The sequence below is a fragment of the Castanea sativa genome, chromosome 5, assembly GCF_040712315.1.
Source record: "Castanea sativa cultivar Marrone di Chiusa Pesio chromosome 5, ASM4071231v1".
Lineage (NCBI taxonomy): Eukaryota > Viridiplantae > Streptophyta > Magnoliopsida > Fagales > Fagaceae > Castanea > Castanea sativa.
Window position 1 is genome coordinate 70,385,740 of NC_134017.1, and position 6,646 is coordinate 70,392,385.

Consider the following 6,646-nt stretch of genomic DNA (forward strand, 5'->3'; position numbering starts at 1 on the left):
AATAAAATGTTTTTTTTTTTTCCTCACTTATCAAGTTTTTGAACATCCTGCAAATGGGGTTGGGAACTTTTTTTTCCTTTTGGGGGGGAATTTGTACAAACCTATGAGCCCAAGAAAAACAGTATACATGGGCCTAAAAACACACTTGAAACTCCCTTATATCTATTGAGTAAGTTGTGTTTTTCGGCCATTGCTAATTTCACCCAAAAAAATAAGTGCCAACTGTTGCTTTTTTTGGTGACCGCACACATTTAGCAAGTCCAGTAGGCATCATTCCCTTTATAGACAAGCCAAAACAAATCAGGTCAACTAGATTACCTCAATTTCTGAAGGACTAATAAATCTGTTGAATCTATCAAAAAGCCTACTACGACCAGCTACCGCCTGCAAAAGAACCTTAAAATCAAGTGCAACCCGCCAATCTCCAAGTGCCCTTTCTCTCCTCCTCTCACCAATCTCTTGTAATCTCCCTTATTTCATTTACTATCCCACAACAAGCAATTCGGTGTTTAATTATTATCTTCATTGTATTTTCCCACTTGCATATCATAAAACGTGACGGGGGGCTAAGATTTGTTCATAGTTCTCATTTCACATTTGCTAGTGTGAATCCTCGGAGGCTTGACTTATTGCACAAGCCTCGTAACCGTTTTGGCCAATAGAGAAATATGGGTCTCTTATAACTAAGATAAGTTTATTTTTATCTTACTCTCTTACAAACTAATAGCAAGGAAGTCAATACTATACCGGAAGTTGTACCGGTTTGGCCACCGGTACGATATATTTCGGATACCGGTCAATACTAGTATACCGTTTCGAGTTTACCGCTATTTTATATATATATATATATATATATGTATGTATGTATGTATGTATGTATTATATATACACACACTAAAATCTCTAGAACCATGTTTATAAGCATATAATATTTCACTTATATTATAGTAAATATAAAAATTTATCATAAAACATTACCTCAATTCAGAACAAATTATTCATAGTTTTAGACTTTAGTATTAATTAAAAGGAAAAAAAAACACAATATAAAAAATAGAAAGCTTAGTTGTTCATTGCATACTAAGAAAACAAATAATACTAATAAGTTAATGTAAATAAGTTACCATTATGCCTTTACAAAAATTCAAAAATTACAAAACTAAAAAAAAAAAAAAATTTCTATACCGGCCGGTATTGCCCAAATTGGCCGATATGGCCGGTATGCAGTCAGTACGGCCGGTATTTTTTTCGGTACAAAATAGAAGTATATCGGTACCGGTGCACTGGCCAGTACGGTATGTACCGGCCGGTACAGCCGATACCGGTACGGTATCGACCAACCTGACTAATAAAGCACAAAAATGAACTTGATATGTTAATTTAGGGTATCTCTGTTGCTAGGTAAGTGAGCTCTCTCTCCTTCCCTACGGCAGTAGAAGTGTTTTTGTTCCTTCTAAGAAGGAGAGTTTTGTTCTCTAAGGAAACAAGTTTGTCATTAAAGCTTGTGGGGTTTTTTTCTTTGGGGGTTAAGGGAAACACAAGTTAGGCTATCTTCTCTCAAAAGTGTATCATGGAGGATTTGGCCGATAGAGAAATATGGGTGGCTTATAACTAAGATAAGTTTATTTTTATCTTACTATTTTTATATTATATTCTTTTTATTAGTTATGAACTTACTAAAGTATTTGATGGTTGAATAAGAGATTTGAGATCCAATCCTCGCCTACACCAAAAATTGATTGGTGTCTTGATTTGATGATAAAAAGCTATCATCAAAAGCAAACGCCATAAGTTGAAACTCTCTTTAAAAAAAATAAATAAATAAAAAAACTTGCTAAATGCATATAAAAAATGCGTAAATGCACTTTCAGTCTCTACATTTTGGTTTTTTTCCATTTTAGTTCCTATATTTTAATTTTACCACTTTTAGTTCCTAAATCAATTAACGTGTTCCATTTTGGTTAGGTGGCAAACTGAGTGCATTGTCAGCTTCTAAATATAAAAAAATTATTAATCAATTTTAATGAAATTATTAATCAATTTTAATTAGCTTCTAAAAAAATGTCATGTCAGCTTCTAAATATAAAAAAATTATTAATCAATTTTAATGAAATTAAAAAAGAAAAAATTAAAATTAAAAACAATAAAATACATCAATTCAAATCTAATTCATTTTGAACAAGAACACAATCACAAATTTAAACATCAACACAAGAACATAAAGCACAAACCCAGAACCAAATACGAACTCAACATAGAACATAAAGCACAAACTCAAATCACAAACACAAAAGAACACAATTACACAGCCCACCCAAACCCAAACTACACCTTCGTCATTTCCTTCCTCAAATCCCAAACTCACTCCCTCAGCCTCCAAACACAAACTCTCTATTTCACGGCATAAATAATATATTAACTCAAAACCGCCATAAACTAACCACCAACGGCAACAGCAACGGCAACGGCAACGACAATGGCAAATCACCACCAACAGCAAATCAACCGCCACAAACTACAATCACAATCACTAGATCTCCAACAAATTCTAAGTCCAAAAACCTCAACAAAAGAGAGAGAGAGAGAGAGAGAGAGAGAGAGAGAGAGAGAACACTCAAAATCTTCAACAAACACCGCCGGCCCACTACAACCACAAACACCGCCGCCCACTACAGCCACAAACATCGCCGGCCCAAAACTCAACCAACCACCGCTATAACCACAACACCACCACCGGCCCAAAATCCCAACCCAACCGATCAATCAATGACCCAAAACCCACACATTAAAACTCATTCCAAATCTCACACCCACGACCCGATTAAGAGATCTGAAGGTCGGCAACGAGGGCTATGAAGGTCGGCGGCGAGGGCTGTGGAGGTTAGCGGCGAGAGATCTTGAGCAGGGAAGAGATAGACAGTGACAGAGAGAGAAGAAATGAGAGGCCTAGCGTGGGAGGTCGGAGGTGAAGGATGTGGAGGTCGGCAGTGATGGCTATGGAGGTTGGCGGCGAGGTGAGAAGGCGAGAGATCTTGAGCAAAGATGAGAGAGATCTTGAGCAGGGAGGACTGAGAGGGAAGATATAGAGAGTGAAATGGAAAGTTTGTGTTTGGAGGTTGAGGGAGTGAGCTTGGGTTTTGAGGAAGGAAATGGCGAAGGTGTAGTTTAGGTTTGGGTGGATTGTGTAATTGTGTTCTTTGTGTTTGTGATCTAAGTTTGTGCTTTATGTTCTATGTTGAGTTTGTGTTTTTTGTGTTTGGTTCTAGATTTGTGCTTTATGTTCTTGTGTTGATGTTTAAATCTGTGATTGTGTTCTTGTGTGTTTTTGTTCAAAATGAATAAGATCTGAATTGATGTATTTTATTGTTTTTAATTTTCTTTTTTCTTTTTTAATTTCGTTAAAATTGATTAATAAATTTTTTTATTTATTTAGAAGCTGACATGGAATTTTTTTAAAAGCTAATTAATTTTTTTTAATTGGTCATGTCAGCATTTAATGTGCTAACAATGCACTCAGTTTGCCACCTAAGCAATTTTCATTAGTGCGCTAACAAAAAGGACCAAAATGGAACGCGTTAATTGATTTAGCAACTAAAAGTGGTAAAATTAAAATGTAGGGACTAAAATGAAAAAAAGCCAAAATATAGGGACTAAAAGTACATTTACGCCTATAAAAAATTTGATAATTAGTTTTTTTGTTAAGTGAAAAATAAAAAATAATAGATAATACTTATAAGTGTTAATATCAAACCCTTCTTAAAATGATGTGATTATTTTCTAATAAAGTATAGTTTTTTGATGAAAAATAAATTAAATTTTCTAAAGGACAAAATTTAACTATAAAACTAGTTGTAGCCTACGGCTACAAACTGCTCTAATAAACTGACATATGTAAAAAATTGCATGTGCACTACACATGATTTCTTCAGTAAACTTTATCCAATTAACCTTAGTTAACTACACCACCTATTAAAAAATAAAAAATAAAAATTTATACCTATCCGTATTCTTTGTTTCTCTCAAACAAAACCAAAAAATCTCCAGCACCCCCAATCCCTCTTCATATACCTCCCAACACCGATCAACACATCTGAGCTTCACCAACCCATTCAAACAAAAATTGCAAGCAACTACACTAGGGACAAAACCAACCTCCACAAACCTCCTAAAAGTCTTAAAATCTTGCTCTGATACCAAATGTTAGGAATTCGGTAGTTCCTATTAGGGATCGGAATGAATTATAAGAGGATTGATGGGAATTGTAAAGAAATTGATTTAATTCAAGGTAGTCATCCTCCATAGAGAAATAGAGATTAAGAGGGAGAGAGAGAGATGCACCAATGCACTAATTGGTTTATACTTCAATTGAAATTCAACATGAGAGATCAATGAAGAATAAACCATTGCTTAGTGCATCTTTCACTCTTAATCTATTTCTTTTTCTATGGAGGGTAACTACTTCGAACTAAGTCAATTTTCTTACAATTCCCGTCAATCACCATTAGGAACCTCTAGTTCCTAACAATTCATACCCATCACCATTAGGAACCTCTCTAGGTTCCTAACATTTGGCATCAGAGCTGTCAATCTTGACACGGGTAAATATGACCAACAAGAAATCTTGAAGGACTTACAACAAATGGTGAATGAAATTTCAAAGAAGATCAAGGCTTTGGTTAAATCTAAAAAGGCCATGAAAGAAGAGCTCTCAAGATTGCAAGAGGATCTTGAAAACATGACGAAAGAGAAGTTACAATCTCTTGATGCAATGGAACTCAAAGAACAAATCAAGTTTCAAGAATCTATGCTATTGTTGCAAGTTGGGACGTTGATTTCTGTGTTAAAGTGGATGATGATATCCATGTACACACTGGCCTTGAAGTTCAATCCAAAAAACCAACGAAGAAGGTGATGATGAACCAAGAATCTACAATGCAAGAACCTATTGTTGTTGGTGTGGATAAAGAACACATTGTTCTTGTGCAGTCCCTTTGTGTACATGGCAATCAATCTGACACATCCATGGAAAGCTTAGTTGTGCATGGTATAGATGTAGTGCATCCATTGACATAATACAACTCTGAGCCCTTTGAATTCATTTCTTATGAAGGCACAATAAATATGGATCATATTTGTTGTATCAAGTGTGATCAAATGTATCGTGGTATTCTTTTCAAGAGTGATATTAGACTTTCAATGAATGAATATGGGTCAGTTACAACTTCACATTTTGATGGCAATGTTTTCAACATCATGATTGGTCCAATGCATGAGTCGGTGATTATATATGGAATGAATGTTAATTCAACTTTCCATATTGATGAGTTCTTTAGTCCATCTTTCAAGATTGCTCCACTACATGATCCAACCAATGTACGTAATTATGTAGCATTTGATGGAAGGGATCTTTTGTGCTATGATGGATGCTTGAGTGCCTTACATATAGAGTGTGGCCCTCTGCCAAGAATTCCTCATGATACTTGGTACTGTAGGTATTGCCAAAATATGTTCCAAAAAGAAAACTTTGCGATAAAGTGCTTGGAAATAGTTGGTGTGTTCAATCTTTAAGATGCTTTGGAATATTGGGTTAATGGCCGGTTTCCCCTCATGAAGGTGTTATTTCACAACAACACCTTAAGATTATGATGAGTTAGTTAGGATTTAAGCACATGTAGCTCATTTAACACATGGCTTAATTCATAAAGTACACGTTGAATTAACTAGCCAATTATTTTGAGTCATGTGGACCAATGACATTAGAGCTAGTCTCCTATAAATACATGATTGCAATTCAACATGAGAGATCAATGAAGAATAAACCATTGCTTAGTACATCTTTCTCTCTTAATCTCTTTCTTTCTTTATGGAATGTGACTACCTCGAATTAAGTCAATTTCTTTACAATTTCCATCAGTCCTCCTACAATTCATACTCATCCCCATTAGGAACCTCTAGGTTCCTAACAGTTGGCTTTCACATAAGCCTTAATAAGCATATCAAAGACAACTGGATCCCAATTACACTCTTCATAGCACAAAACCAAACTTTCAAATACATCACCATCATCGGTGAAACAATGTTAACCATTTCTATCAATTCAGACAAGTTCATGGCTTGATAAAATTTTCTAGACCAAGTTAGAATATAAACAATAATACAGTAATTCTGGACAGTGGCTTTAAGACTTAAATCATTCTTGACCAAATTGAAGAAAGTGAGACCTGATGAGGAATCAGATTGAAACCTCCACAGAACTTTAAAAATAATAAAAAAAAACTAGCAAATCCTTTTCAATTATTGAAGGAATCATGGTTATCAAGGAAAAAAGGGAAATTTATAGAGCAACGTACAAGAGGTGACTTTGAGTTGCGGAGAATGGGTGGCCCGGTGGTTGGGTAGGCCAGCGGTGGAGAGAGGATGGTTTGGGGTGACCAAAGGTAGAGGGAGAAGAAGGCCTCGGGTGATCGACGGGAGCTAGGTTTCTGGGTTATAGCTTACAAAGAAGTCAGAGAGAGAGAGAGAGAGAGAGAGAGAGAGAGAGAGAGAGAGTATACGTATAGGTAATAGGTTTTTAAGTTTTTATTTTTTTTTAATAGGCGGTATCGTTAACTAAGGTTAGTTGGGTTAAGATTACCTAAGTAATCAT